This window comes from Pristiophorus japonicus, chromosome 20 (genome assembly GCF_044704955.1).
Source record: "Pristiophorus japonicus isolate sPriJap1 chromosome 20, sPriJap1.hap1, whole genome shotgun sequence".
In the NCBI taxonomy this organism is placed as follows: Eukaryota; Metazoa; Chordata; class Chondrichthyes; family Pristiophoridae; genus Pristiophorus; species Pristiophorus japonicus.
In genome coordinates, this window is record NC_091996.1 from 74,704,854 (window position 1) to 74,719,001 (window position 14,148).

Below are 14,148 nucleotides of genomic sequence, written 5' to 3' on the forward strand. Positions count from 1 at the left end.
AGGAAGGGGAACCAGTGAGTGTGGAACTGAGCCCAGCCAGAGTCAGCACCTTCAGGAGAGGAGAGAGAGAGGGGAACCAGTGAGTGTGGAACTGAACCCAGCCAGAGTCAGCACCTTCAGGGGAGGGAGAGGGAAGGGAAACCAGTGAGTGTTGAACTGAATCCATTCAGAGTCAGCACCTTCAGGGGAGAGAGTGGGAGGGCAATAAGTGAGTGTACAACTGAACCCAGTCAGAGTCAGCACATTCTGGGAAGGAGGGGCAGGGGAAGCAGTGAGTGTAGACCTGACCCGAGCCAGTGTCAGCATCTTCAGGGGAGGGCAACGAAGGGGAATGAGTGAGTGTCCAACTGAACCCAGTCAGAGTCAGCACCTTCAGGGAAAGGGAACCAGTGAGTGTAGAACTGAACCCAGCCAGACTCAGCATCTGCAGGGGAGGGAGAGGGAGGGGAACCAGTGAGTGTAGAACTGAACGCAGCTGGAGTCAGCACCTTCAGGGGAGGGAGAGGGAGTGGGACCATAGAGTGTAGAACTGAACCAAGCCAGAGTCAGCACCTTCATGGGAGGGGGAGGGAGGGGAACGAGTGAGTGTAGAACTGAACCCAGCCAGAGTCAGCACCTTCAGGGGAGGAGAGTGAAAGGAACCAGTGAGTGTGGAACTGAACCCAGAGTCAGCACCTTCAGGTTAGGGAGAGGGAGGGGAACCAGTGAGTGTACAACTGAACTCAGTCAGAGTCAGCACCTTCAGGGGAGGAGAGGGAGGGGAACCAGTGAGTGTACAACTGAAGCCAGTCAGAGTCAGCACCTTCAGTTGAGGGAGAGGGAGGGGAACCAGTGAGTGTAGAAATGAACCCAGCCAGAGTCAGCACCTTCAGTTGAGGGAGAGGGAGGGGAACCAGTGAGTATAGAAATGAACCCAGCCAGAGTCAGCACCTTCAGGGGATGAGAGGCAAGGCAGGGGGACCAGTGAGTGTAGAACTGCACCCAGCCAGTGTAAGCACCGTCAGGGGAGGGAGAGGGAGCGGAACCAGTGAGTGTAGAACTGAACCCAGCCAGAGTCAGCACCTTCAGGGGAGGATAGGGTGCAGAACTGAACCCAGCCAGAGTCCGCACCTTCAGGTGAGGGAGAGGGAGGGGAACCAGTGAGTGTACAACAGAACCCAGCCAGAGTCAGCACCTTCAGGGAAGGGGCACCAGTGAGTGCAGACCTGTATCCAGCCAGAGGCAGCGCCTTCAGGGAAGGGGCACCAGTGAGTGCAGACCTGTATCCAGCAGAGTCAGCACCTTCAGGTGAGGGAGAGGAAGGGGAACCAGTGAGTGTAGAACTAAACGCAGCCAGAGTCAGCACGTTCAAGGGAGGGGAACTGGTGAGTGTAGACCTGAACCGAGCCAGCGTCAGCACATTCTGGGGACGAGAAGCAAGGGGACCAGTGAGTGTAGAACTGAGCCCAGCCAGAGTCAGCACCTTCAGGGGACGAGAGGCAAGGGGACCAGTGAGTGTGGAACTGAACCCAGCCAGAGTCAGCACCTTCAGGGGAGGGAGAGGGAGGGGAACAAGTGAGTATAGAACCGAACCCAGCCAGAGTCAGCACCTACAGGTGAGGGAGAGGGAGGGGAACCAGTGAGTGTAGAACTGAACCCAGCCAGAGTCAGCACCTTCAGGGGAGAGAGTGGGAGGGCAATAAGTGAGTGTACAACTGAACCCAGCCAAAGTCAGCACCTTCAGGAGAGGGAGGGGAACCAGTGAGTGTAGAACTGAACCCAGCCAGAATCAGCACCTTCAGGGGAGGAGATGGAGGGGAACCAGCGAGTGTTGAAATCAACCCAGCCAGAGTCAGCACCTTCATGGGAGTTAGAGGGAGAGGCACCAGTGAGTGTAGAACTGAACCCAGCCAGAGTCAGCACCTTCAGGGAAGGGGCACCAGTGAGTGCAGACCTATATCCAGCCAGAGTCAGCACCTTCAGGTGAGGGAGAGGAAGGGGAACCAGTGAGTGTGGAACTAAACCCAGCCAGAGTCAGCACCTTCAAAGGAGGGGAACTGGTGAGTGTAGACCTGAACCGAGCCAGAGTCAGCACATTCTGTGGACGAGAAGCAAGGGGTCCAGTGAGTGTAGAACTGAACCCAGCCAGAGTCAGCACCTTCAGGGGAGGGAGAGGGAGGGGAACCAGTGAGTGTAGAACTGAACCCAGCCAGAGTCAGCACCTTCAGGGGACGAGAGGCAAGGGGACCAGTGAGTGTGGAACTGAACCCAGCCAGAGTCAGCACCTTCAGGGGAGGGAGAGGGAGGGGAACCAGTGAGTGTAGAACTGAACTCAGCCAGAGTCAGCACCTTCAGGGGAGGGAGAGGGAGGGGAACCAGTGAGTGTAGAACTGAACTCAGCCAGAATCAGCACCTTCAGGGGAGGGAGAGGGAGGGGAACCAGTGAGTGTAGAACTGAACTCAGCCAGAGTCAGCACCTTCAGGGGAGGGAGAGGGAGGGGAACCAGTGAGTGTAGAACTGAACTCAGCCAGAATCAGCACCTTCAGGGGAGGGAGAGGGAGGGGAACCAGTGAGTGTAGAACTGAACCCAGCCAGAGTCAGCACGTTCAGGGTAGGATGGGGAAGGGGAATCAGTGATTGTAGAACTGAACCCAGCCAGAGTCAGCACCTTCAGGGGAGGGAGAGGGAAGGGGACTAGTGAGTGTAGAACTGAACCCAGTCAGAGTTAGCATCTTCAGGGGAGGGAGAGGGAGGGGAACCAGTGAGTGTTGAAATTAACCCAGCTAGAGTCAGCACCTTCAGGGGAGGGAGAGGGAGGGGAACCAGTGAGTGTTGAAATTAACCCAGCCAGAGTCAGCACCTTCAGGGGATAGAGTGGGAGGGCAATAAGTGAGTGTACAACTGAACCCAGTCAGAGTCAGCACATTCTGGGAAGGAGGGGTAGGGGAAGCAGTGAGTGTAGACCTGACCCGAGCCAGTGTCAGCATCTTCAGGGGAGGGCAACGAAGGGGAATGAGTGAGTATCCAACTGAACCCAGTCAAGAGTCAGCACCTTCAGGGAAAGGGAACCAGTGAGTGTAGAACTGAACCCAGCCAGACTCAGCATCTGCAGGGGAGGGAGAGGGAGGGGAACCAGTGAGTGTAGAACTGAACGCAGCTAGAGTCAGCACCTTCAGGGGAGGGAGAGGGAGTGGGACCATAGAGTGTAGAACTGAAGCAAGCCAGAGTCAGCACCTTCAGGGGAGGGGGAGGGAGGGGAACGAGTGAGTGTAGAACTGAACGCAGCTAGAGTCAGCACCTTCAGGGGAGGAGAGGGAGGGGAACCAGTGTGTGTACAAATGAACCCAGTCAGAGTCAGCACCTTCAAGGGAGGGGAACTGGTGAGTGTAGACCTGAACCCAGCCACAGTCAGCACATTCTGGGGACGAGAAGCAACGGGACCAGTGAGTGTAGAACTGAACCCAGCCAGAGTCAGCACCTTCAGGGGACGAGAGGCAAGGGGACCAGTGAGTGTGGAACTGAACCAAGCCAGAGTCAGCACCTTCAGGGGAGGGAGAGGGAGGGGAACCAGTGAGTGTAGAAGTGAACCCAGCCAGAGTCAGCACCTTCAGGGGAGGAGAGTGAAAGGAACCAGTGAGTGTAGAACTGAACCCAGAGTCAGCACTTTCAGGTTAGGGAGAGGGAGAGGAACCAGTGAGTGTACAACTGAACCCAGTCAGAGTCAGCACTTTCAGGGGAGGGAGAGGGAGGGGAACCAGTGACTGTACAGCTGAACCCAGTCAGAGTCAGCACCTTCAGTTGAGGGAGAGGGAGGGTAACCACTGAGTGTTGAAACGAACCCAGCAGAGTCAGCACCTTCAGGGGATGAGAGGCAAAGCAGAGGGACCAGTGAGTGTAGAACTGCACCCAGCCAGAGTCAGCATCTTCAGGGAAGGGGCACCAGTGAGTGCAGACCTGTATCCAGCCAGAGTCAGCACCTTCAGGGAAGGGGCTCCAGTGAGTGCAGACCTGTATCCAGCCAGAGGCAGTGCCTTCAGGGAGGAGAGGGAGAGGAAACAGTGAGTGTAGAACTGAACCCAGCCAGAGTCAGCACCTTCAGGGTAGGATGGGGGAGGGGAATCAGTGATTGTAGAACTGAACCCAGCCAGAGTCAGCACCTTCAGGGGAGGAGAGTGAAAGGAACCAGTGAGTGTAGAACTGAACCCAGAGTCAGCACTTTCAGGTTAGGGAGAGGGAGGGGAACCAGTGAGTGCACAACTGAACCCAGTCAGAGTCAGCACCTTCAGGGGAGGAGAGGAAGGGGAAGCAGTGTGTGTACAAATGAACCCAGTCAGAGTCAGCACCTTCAAGGGAGGGGAACTGGTGAGTGTAGACCTGAACCCAGCCACAGTCAGCACATTCTGGGGACGAGAAGCAACGGGACCAGTGAGTGTGGAACTGAACCCAGCCACAGTCAGCATCTTCAGGGGAGGAGAGGGAGGGGAACCAGTGACTGTACAACTGAACCCAGTCAGAGTCAGCACCTTCAGGTGAGGGAGAGGGAGGGTAACCACTGAGTGTTGAAACGAACCCAGCAGAGTCAGCACCTTCAGGGGATGAGAGGCAAAGCTGGGGGACCAGTGAGTGTAGAACTGCACCCAGCCAGAGTCAGCACCTTCAGGGAAGGGGCACCAGTGAGTGCAGACCTGTATCCAGCCAGAGGCAGCGCCTTCAGGGAGGAGAGGGAGAGGATACAGTGAGTGAAGAACTGAACCCAGCCAGAGTCAGCACCTTCAGGGTAGGATGGGGGAGGGGAATCAGTGATTGTAGAACTGAACCCAGCCAGAGTCAGCACATTCTGGGAAGGAAAGGCAGGGGAACCAGTGAGTGTACAACTGAACCCAGTCAGAGTCAGCACCTTCAGGGAGGGGAACCAGTGAGTGTAGAATGAACCCAACTAGAGTCAGCACCTTCAGGGGAGGAGAGGAAGGGGAACCAGTGAGTGTACAACTGAACCCAGCTCGAGTCAGCAGCTTCAGGGGAAGGAGGGAGAGGAACCAGTGAGTGTAGAACTGAACCCAGCCAGAGTCAGCACCTTCTACATAAAAACATAAGAACATAAGAATTAGGAACAGGAGTAGGCCATCTAGCCCCTCGAGCCTGCTCCGCCATTCAACAAGATCATGGCTGATCTGGCCGTGGACTCAGCTCCACTTACCCGCCCGCTCCTCGTAACCCTTAATTACCTTATTGGTTAAAAATTTATCTATCTGTGATTTGAATACATTCAATGAGCTAGCCTCAACTGCTTCCTTGGGCAGAGAATTCCACAGATTCACAACCCTCTGGGAGAAGAAATTCCTTCTCAACTCGGTTTTAAATTGGCTCCCCCGTATTTTAAGGCTGTGCCCCCTAGTTCTAGTCTCCCTGACTCGTGGAAACAACCTCTCTGCCTCTATCTTGTCTATCCCTTTCATTATTTTAAATGTTTCTATAAGATCACCCCTCATCCTTCTGAACTCCAACGAGTCAAGACCCAGTCTACTCAATTTATCATCATAAGGTAACCCCCTCATCTCCGGAATCAGCCGAGTGAATCGTCTCTGTACCCCCTCCAAAGCTAGTATATCCTTCCTTAAGTAAGGTGAGCAAAACTGCACGCAGTACTCCAGGTGCGGCCTCACCAATACCCTGTACAGTTGCAGAAGGACCTCCCTGCTTTTGTACTCCATCCCTCTCGCAATGAAGGCCAACATTCCATTCGCCTTCCTGATTACCTGCTGCACCTGCAAACTAACTTTTTGGGATTCATGCACAAGGACCCCCAGGTCCCTCTGCACCGCAGCATGTTGTAATTTCTCCCCATTCAAATAATATTCCCTTTTACTGTTTTTTTTCCAAGGTGGATGACCTTGTATTCCATCTGCCAAACCTTAGCCCATTCGCTTAACCTATCTAAATCTCTTTGCAGCCTCTCTGTGTCCTCTACACAACCCGCTTTCCCACTAATCTTTGTGTCATCTGCAAATTTTGTTACACTATTCTGTCCCCTCCTCCAGGGCATCTATGTATATTGTAAACAGTTGTGGTCCCAGCACCGATCCCTGTGGCACACCACTAACCACCGATTTCCAACCTGAAAAGGACCCATTTATCCCAACTCTCTGCTTTCTGTTAGCTAGCCAATTCTCTATCCATGCTAATACATTTCCGCTGACTCCGCGTACCTTTATCTTCTGCAGTAACCTTTTGTGTGGCACCTGATCGAATGCCTTTTGGAAATCTAAATACACCACATCCATCGGTACACCTCTATCCACCATGCTCGTTATATCTTCAAAGAATTCCAGTAAATTAGTTAAACATGATTTCCCCTTCATGAATCCATGTTGCGTCTGCTTGATTGCACTATTCCTATCTAGATGTCCCGCTATTTCTTCCTTAATGATAGCTTCAAGCATTTTACCCACTACAGATGTTAAACTAACCGGCCTATAGTTACCTGCCTTTTGTCTGCCCCCTTTTTTAAACAGAGGCGTTACATTAGTTGCTTTCCAATTCACTGGTACCTCCCCAGAGTCCAGAGAATTTTGGTAGATTATAACCAATGCATCTGCTATAACTTCCGCCATCTCTTTTAATACCCTGGGATGCATTTCATCAGGACCAGGGGACTTGTCTACCTTGAGTCCCATTAGCCTGTCCAGCACTACCTCCCTAGTGATAGTGATTGTCTCAAGGTCCTCCCTTCCCACATTCCCGTGACCAGCAATTTTTGGCATGGTTTTTGTGTCTTCCACTGTGAAGACCGAAGCAAAATAATTGTTTAAGGTCTCAGCCATTTCCACATTTCCCATTACTAAATCCCCCTTCTCATCTTCTAAAGCACCAACATTTACTTTAGTCACTCTTTTCCTTTTTATATATCAGTAAAAGCTTTTACTATCTGTTTTTATGTTTTGCGCAAGTTTACTTTCATAATCTATCTTTCCTTTCTTTATTGCTTTCTTAATCATACTTTGCTGTCGTTTAAAATTTTCCCAATCTTCTATTTTCCCACTAACCTTGGTCACCTTATACACATTGGTTTTTAATTTGATACTCTCTTTTATTTCCTTGGTTATCCACGGCTGGTTATCCCTTCTCTTACCGCCCTTCTTTTTCACTGGAATATATTTTTGTTGCGCACTATGAAAGAGCTCCTTAAAAGTCCTCCACTCTTCCTCAATTGTGCCACCGTTTAGTCTGTGATCCCAGTCTACTTTAGCTAACTCTGCCCTCATCCCACTGTTGTCCCCTTTGTTTAAGCATAGTATGCTCGTTTGAGACACTACTTCCTTACCCTCAATCTGTATTACAAATTCAACCATACTGTGATCACTCATTCCGAGAGGATCTTTTACTAGGAAATCGTTTATTATTCCTGTCTCATTACACAGGACCAGATCTAAGATAGCTTGCTCCCTTGTAGGTTCTGTAACATACTGTTCTAAGAAACAATCCCATATGCATTCTATGAATTCCTCCTCCAGGCTACCCTGTGCGATTTGATTTGACCAATCGATATGTCGGTTAAAATCCCCCATGATTACTGCCATTCCTTTTTCACATGCCTCTATTATTCCCTTAATTATTGTCCGCCCCACCGTGAAGTTATTATTTGGGGGCCTATAAACTATGCCCACCAGTGACTTTTTCCCCTTACTATCTCTAATCTCCACCCACAATGATTCAACATTTTGTTCATTAGAGCCAATATCATCTCTCACAACTGCCCTGATATCATCCTTTATTAACAGAGCTACCCCACCTCATTTCCCTTCTTGTCTATCCTTCCGAATTGTCAGATACCCCTGTATGTTTAATTCCCAGTCTTGGCCACCCTGCAACCACGTTTCTGTAATAGCCACCAAATCATACCCATTTGTAATGATTTGTGCCGTCAACTCATTTACTTTATTTAGAATGCTGCGTGCGTTTAGGTAGAGTGTTTTAATACTAGCTTTGAAACCATGATTTTTAGTTTTGACCTCTCCTGCAGCCCCTTTATCTTCATACATATTGTCCCTTCCTATCACCTTGTGGTTTACCCTTACCCGAGTGCTACTCTGCTCTGTTGCCTCCTGCCTTTTGCATTCTTTCTTGGGGTCCTGTTCATCTGCGCTTTCACCCACTCTAACTAGCTCAGAGCCCTCTCCTGGGTTCTGAATACTCCTCGCATTGAGGCACCGAGCTTTCAGGCTTGCCTTTTTATTACACTTTGACCCTTTAGAATTTTGCTGTACATTGGCCCTTTTTGTTTTTTGCCTTGGGTTTCTCTGCCCTCCACTTTTACTGATCTACTTTCTGTCCTTTGCTTCTGTCTCCATTTTGTTTCCCCCTGTCTCCCTGCATTGGTTTCCATCCCCCTGCCATATTAGTTTAACTCCTCCCCAACAGCACTAGCAAACACTCCCCCGAGGACATTGGTTCCGGTCCTGCCCAGGTGTAGACCGTCCGGTTTGTACTGGTTCCACCTCCCCCAGAACCGGTTCTAATGCCCCAGGAATTTGAATCCCTCCCTGCTGCACCACTGCTCAAGCCACATATTCATCTGCGCTATCCTGCGATTCCTACTCTGACTAGGAAGGAGAGGGAGGGGAATCAGTGAGTGTGGAACTGAACACAGCCAGAGTCAGCACCTTCGGGGGAGGGCGAGGGAGAGGGAGCGGAACCAGTGCGTGTAGAACTGAACCCAGCCAGAGTCAGCACTTTAAGGGGAGGAGAGGGAGGGGAACCAGTGAGTGTACAACTGAACCCAGCCAGAGTCAGCACCTTCTAGGAAGGAGAGGGAGGGGAACCAGTGAGTGTGGAACTGAACACAGCCAGAGTCAGCACCTTCGGGGGAGGGCGAGGGAGAGGGAGCGGAACCAGTGCGTGTAGAACTGAACACAGCCAGATTTAGCACCTTCAGGGGAGGAGAGGGAGGGGAAACAGTAAGTGTAGAACTGAACCCAGCCAGAGTCACCACCTTCAGGGGAGGAAGAAAACTGGGAGTAGAGGAAATATAGTTGGAGACACAGGGTGGAGGGAGTGTGTGGGACAGGGATTTACAGCTTTGGAGAAAGAGAGGGAAGAATGTTCTATCGAAATTAGAATTGACTGTTCTAAATTTCCAGTGACACTGATGACTTTTCTAAATTCCTTTTGCAGGGTGTTGGAAGGGTGTATGTACGGATGGGATTCTCAAACCCTACATCACATCAAGATCTGACAGAGTTACTCAATTCATCAGGGCCTGAAATATACTGCCCCAGACAACCAGGCCCCGATCATTTCTCCCAACACTGACCCGGGGGCAAAGCACTGTTTACATCCCTCCAGAGTGAAGATCCTCGATGAACCACTACTCTCTGTTTTCTGCCCTTTACCCAACTTCCTCTCTACTCTGCCCCACTCCCTTTAATACCATGAGCATTAATTTGATCAACAAGCCTCCGGTCCGGCACCTTATCAAACACCTTCAGACAATCCACCTACACAATATGCACTGCATTTCCTTTCTCACTACACTGTGTTATTTGCTGAAATACTGCCCGTGGTGTGTCCTGATTGAATCCATTCCATTCCCAGATGCTGCATTGTTTGGGTCCAGTTCCCTCCTGGAGTGTTCGAGAAATCAGTTTCAACAATGGTCCAGAGCTTCAGCCAATGAGGGAGATCCGGGTTCAGCCTCGCCCACTGAGTGCTACAAGCCCCGCCCCTCTCACACTTCGATTGGTTGGAGGACCAACCGCCTGCTTGGTCCTCCAGCTCCGGACCGCACGCTTCCTATTGGTCCGGAGCTGCCGTCAATCACCGGGCAGTGTGAGCTGAGCATGCGCGGTTGGTCGTGCGGGCGATGGATGAGGCAGCGGGTTAATAAATCGCGGCGCGGACACGATGGGCCGAAATGGCCTCCTTCTGCGCTGTAAATTTCTATATTTCTATGGGACGCGGGCCCGACAGCAAACTCCGCATTATCCACCTCCCCACAACTGGCGCCAGGTTAAGACACAAACTCTGGGACAACCCGACAGTGCCGGCAAATCCCCGTCAGTCAGGGAGCGTCTTTAAATGGAGGAGAAATGGGGACTGGTCAGGGAGCGTCTGTAAATGGAGGAGAAATGGGGACTGGTCAGGGAGCGTCTGTAAATGGAGGAGAAATGGGGACTGGTCAGGGAGCGTCTGTAAATGGAGGAGAAATGGGGACTGATCAAGAAGCATCCATAAATTGAGGAGAAATGGAGACTCATTAAAATAAACCCGTTCAAAATAAAACGTCTGACTAACTTGATTGAATTTTTTGAGGAGGTACCAAAGAGGCTCGATGAAGGTTGTGCATTTGATGTAGTGTATATGGATCTCAGCAAGACTTTTGATAAGGTCCCACATGGCAGACTGGTCACGAAAGTAAAAGCCCATGGGATCCAGGTCAAAGTGGCAAGTTGGATCCAAAATTGGCTCAAAAGCAGGAAGCAAATGGTGCTTTTGTGAAGGCTGTTTCCAGTGGGGTTCCGCAGGGCTTCGTACTAGGTCCCTTGCTATTTGTGGTATATATCAATGATTTAGAGTTGAATGTAGGGGGTGTAATTAAGAAGTTTGCAGATACTAAAATCGACTGTGTGGTTGATAATGAAGAATAAAGCTATCGACTGCAGGAAGATATCAATGAACTGGCCAGGTGGGCAGAACAATGGCAAATGGAATTTAATCCAGAGAAGTGTGAGGTAATGCATTTTGGGAGGGCTAACAAGGAAAGGGAATACACATTAAATGGTAGGACACTGAGAAGTGTAGAGGAACAAAGGGACCTTGGAGTGCATGGCCACAGATCCCTGAAGGTCACAGGCCAGGTAAATAAGGTGGTTAAGAAGGCATACGGAATGCTTGCTTTATTCCCAAGACATAGAATACAAGAGTGGGGAGGTTATGCTTAAACTGTATAAAACACTAATTAGGCCACAACTAGAGTACTGTGTGCAGCTCTGGTCACCGCATCACAGGAAAGAAGTGATTGCACTAGAGAGGGTACAGAGGAAATTTACTAGGATGTTACCAGGAGTGGAGAATCTTTGTTATGAGGACAGATAGGATAGGCTGGGTTTGTTTTCCTTGGCACAAAGGAGGTTGAGGGGAGACTTCATTGAGATATATAAAATTATGAGGGGCCTATATATAATGGACAGAAAGGGCCTATTTCCCTTAGCAGAGGGGTCAACAACCAGGTAGAAGGTTTAGAGAGGATTTGAGGGGGCTGCCTGAAAGGGTGTTAGAGGCAGAAACCCTTACCACATTTAAAAAGTACTTGGATGTGCACCTGAAGTACCGAAACTGACAGGGCTACGGACCTAGAGCTGGAAAGTGGGATTAGGCTTGTTGGCCGGCACGGATACGATGGCCGAAATGGCCTCCTTCCGTGCTGTAAATGTCTACGATTCATTCTGCCCAGCTGGTCCTCTCCTTGTCCCTTTAAGGAGGAGAGCTGGGACATCCTGTCTCAAAACACATCCCCCTGTTTAGACTGAGAATCCGTGGGGAAGGGCCAGGACCCAGAGGGGGACATCCTGGGGTAGAAATTCACCCCCGCCGGAAACCTGGTGCACCTACCGTTTTCAAAGTGTTTGTAGCACTACGTCAGACGAGGCCGACTCTTGATCGATTTTCAGCTCTTTGGCAATTTTTTGGGGCGGACTGGAAGCCGGTCATAATGGGGGCGGAAGTGGGGCGGGGTAAGTATTGCAGGGGGGGGGAAGTGTATTGCGGGGGGGGGGGGAGAAGTGGGGCAGGGTAAGTATTGCAGGGGGGGGGAAGTGTATTGCGGGGGGGGGGGAGAAGTGGGGCAGGGTAAGTATTGCAGGGGGGGGGAAGTGTATTGCGGGGGGGGGGGGAGAAGTGGGGCAGGGTAAGTATTGCGGGGGGTGTGAAGTGGGGCGGGGTAAGTACTGGGGGGGAAGTGGGGCGGGGTAAGTACTGGGGGGGGAAGTGGGGCGGGGTAAGTACTGGGGGGGGAAGTGGGGCGGGGTAAGTACTGGGGGGGAAGTGGGGCGGGGTAAGTATTGCAGGGGGGAAGTGGGGCGGGGTAAGTACTGGGGGGGGGAGTGGGGCGGGGTAAGTACTGGGGGGGGAGTGGGGCGGGGTAAGTACTGGGGGGAAAGTGGGGCGGGGTAAGTATTGCAGGGGGGGAAGTGGAGCGGGGTAAGTATTGCAGGGGGGGGAAGTGGGGCGGGGTAAGTACTGGGGGGGAAGTGGGGCGGGGTAAGTACTGGGGGGGAAGTGGGGCGGGGTAAGTACTGGGGGGGGAAGTGGAGCGGGGTAAGTATTGCAGGGGGGGAAGTGGGGCGGGGTAAGTACTGGGGGGGGGAGTGGGGCGGGGTAAGTACTGGGGGGGGGAGTGGGGCGGGGTAAGTACTGGGGGGAAAGTGGGGCGGGGTAAGTACTGGGGGGGGAGTGGGGCGGGGTAAGTACTGGGGGGAAAGTGGGGCGGGGTAAGTACTGGGGGGGGAGTGGGGCGGGGTAAGTACTGGGGGGAAGTGGGGCGGGGTAAGTATTGCAGGGGTGGGGAAGTGAGGCAGGGTAAGTACTGGGGGGGAAGTACTGGGGGGAAGTGGGGCGGGGTAAGTACTGGGGGGGGGGGAAGTGAGGCGGGGTAAGTACTGGGGGAAAGTGGGGCGGGGTAAGTACTGGGGGGGGGAAGTGAGGCAGGGGAAGTACTGGGGGGGAAGTACTGGGGGGAAGTAGGGCGGGGTAAGTACTGGGGGGGGAAGTGAGGCGGGGTAAGTACTGGGGGGAAGTGGGGCGGGGTAAGTACTGGGGGGGAGTGGGGCGGGGTAAGTACTGGGGGGGGAGTGGGGCGGGGTAAGTACTGGGGGGGGAGTGGGGCGGGGTAAGTACTGGGGGGGGAGTGGGGCGGGGTAAGTACTGGGGGAGGGGGGAAGTGGGGCGGGGTAAGTACTGGGGGGGGAGTGGGGCGGGGTAAGTACTGGGGGGGGGGGAGTGGGGCGGGGTAAGTACTGGGGGAGGGGGGAAGTGGAGCGGGGTAAGTACTGGGGGGGGGGAGTGGGGCGGGGTAAGTACTGGGGGGGGGGGAGTGGGGCGGGGTAAGTACTGGGGGGGGGGGGGGGGAAGTGGAGGCGAGACCGAGTCTCTGCCGCTGTCAGTCAGTAGCGGCGATGATGTCACGACGCGTGTGCATCACCACGCTCTCGCCTTCACTTAAAGGGGGGAGCCATTGGCATTCTGAAACTTCTGTCCACTGTCCACTAGGGAGGGTTTCGGCCTGGCCAGCGGTCTGGCACCCAAATTGTCCGGCCGATCGGAAAGTCGGCCCGCAAGAAAAACATGGCGGCCGCGGCAGTGTGCCCTCAACTTTAATGGCCGCCGCGCAGCCCCAGCCCACACACAAAAAACAAGATGCACCAACAGAAAAAGCTGTCGGGGGCACGGCCCGGCAGATTGATGATTTTTCGACCTGAATTTGGCAGGAGGTGTGTGTGATGGGGGTGCAGGAGATCAGCGGTGCGCCCTTTGATGATGCCCTTATATGGTCGGCAGCAGGGGGCGCGGAAGTGGGGACTGGCAGAAAATCCCCGAGGTGAATTTCGATCGTAGCAGCCACTGGACCGGAAGTCGCCAGCCGCTCGACTCTGCTGCCTGGCCGCCGCTTTATGGTGGTAAGTGGCCTTTTTTGAGAGGCTGAATTTTGGCCCCCCCCTGTCTCCAAATACATCCCCCCTGTTCCTACTGAGAATCCCCGGGGAAGGGCCAGGGCCCAGAGTGTGGAACACAACCCAGGGGGAGAAGGGGAGGTGAATCATGGAGTCAGGACTGAGGGACACCAAGCTTCAGTTTTAGAGGCTGTGGACAGAAGGCTGAGGTCAGTAGTTTCAGGATCCAGGGAAGGAGCAAAGAACATTGCGCAAATTCCTACTACTCTACCCTCCTCACTTCTCTCCCCCCTGAAGGTGCTGACTCTGGCTGGGTTCAGTTCTACACTCACTGGTTCCCCTCCCTCTCCCTCCCCTGAAGGTGCTCACTCTGGCTGGGTTCAGTTCTACACTCACTGGTTCCCCTCCCTCTCCCTCCCCTGAAGGTGCTGACTCTGGCTGGGTTCAGTTCTACACTCACCGGTTCCCCTCCCTCTCCCTCCCCTGAAGGTGCTGACTCTGGCT